This window comes from Aplysia californica, unplaced genomic scaffold, assembly GCF_000002075.1.
Source record: "Aplysia californica isolate F4 #8 unplaced genomic scaffold, AplCal3.0 scaffold00392, whole genome shotgun sequence".
In the NCBI taxonomy this organism is placed as follows: Eukaryota; Metazoa; Mollusca; class Gastropoda; order Aplysiida; family Aplysiidae; genus Aplysia; species Aplysia californica.
Genome location: NW_004797662.1, coordinates 74,525 through 75,794, shown reverse-complemented (window position 1 = coordinate 75,794; position 1,270 = coordinate 74,525).

Below are 1,270 nucleotides of genomic sequence, written 5' to 3'. Positions count from 1 at the left end.
TACGCAGTCGGCACTTTGTACACAACACCACTTAGTTCCATTATGAGAAGTCACGATAGTTCCTATCACATGTTACTATTGTTACGCCAATGTACGCAGTCGGCACTTTGTACACAACACCATTTAGTTCCATTATGAGAAGTCACGATAGTTCCTATCCGCATGTTACTATTGTTACGCTACTGTACGCAGTCGGCAGTCGGCACTTTGTACGCAACACAAGGATTTTACTGTAAACTCCTTGACACAACACCACTTGTCCCATCATGAGAAGTCACGATAGTTCCTATCACATGTTACACGGGCGATACCCAGCTGTACACGTCCTCAGGGCTGTACAGTAAGCATTTTAAATAGCTCAAAGCATGAGAAATTGTGTTATTACGGCCTGGTTGATATTTTATCAGACTGACGTGACTGAGGATAAACGACGATAAAACCAAAATAATGGTATGCAACGTAACCCAATGGTGACACAATTTGATGGGACTGGTCGTCTTTTTGTTGTTTGAAATGAAAAAGTGATTTTCAAAGCGAAGGCCAAAAATTTACGAGCTACGAGGTGTGGCTCAGAATAAAGTTTCCCTGTCATGTTGTCCTCACATATAATTATAAATCACCTTGTATTTGGTATCAAAGGAAAGCTTATTCAAATACCTATTCAATGTAGGAACCATCAAGTTCAAGACATTTCTCCTTTTGATGTACCCAGCGGTCAAAGACAGTGGTCAGTGATCGTTTGTCCAAGGTCCCGAGTGCCTTTCTCATAGCCTCTTGAATCTGGTCCTCGTCCTCAAATCGCCGACCTCGCAGCATTTTTTTCACCTTGGGGAAGAGGTGGAAGTTGCAAGGGGCGAGATCGGGCGAACAGGGTGGGTGTTCCAAGAATTCCCACGAGTAGCCCTCAAAAAGCTCGTTCACGACTCTGGACTTGTGAACATGCGCGTTGTCATGATGACGCCTTCTTCAAGCAAAGCGTGTCTTTTTTCTGGATCGCAGGTCTCAGCTTGTCTTAGAGGACGAACCTGTAGTAGCCACCATTGACAGTTACACCAGGTGTGACTAGCCAGCCCAGTATGATGCCACTCATGTCGAAAAAAACCGAATGTGCATCACCTTTCTCTCCCCATGTTTTCTGCGTGCGCTTCATCTTTCATGTCAGACCTCCCACCTTCAACCTCCCTGATCCATTTCCTTACTGTTTGAATTGATGGGGTATTATGTATTCCCTGTTAGTTTGTAAAGATCACCATGGGTTTCAACTGCAGAC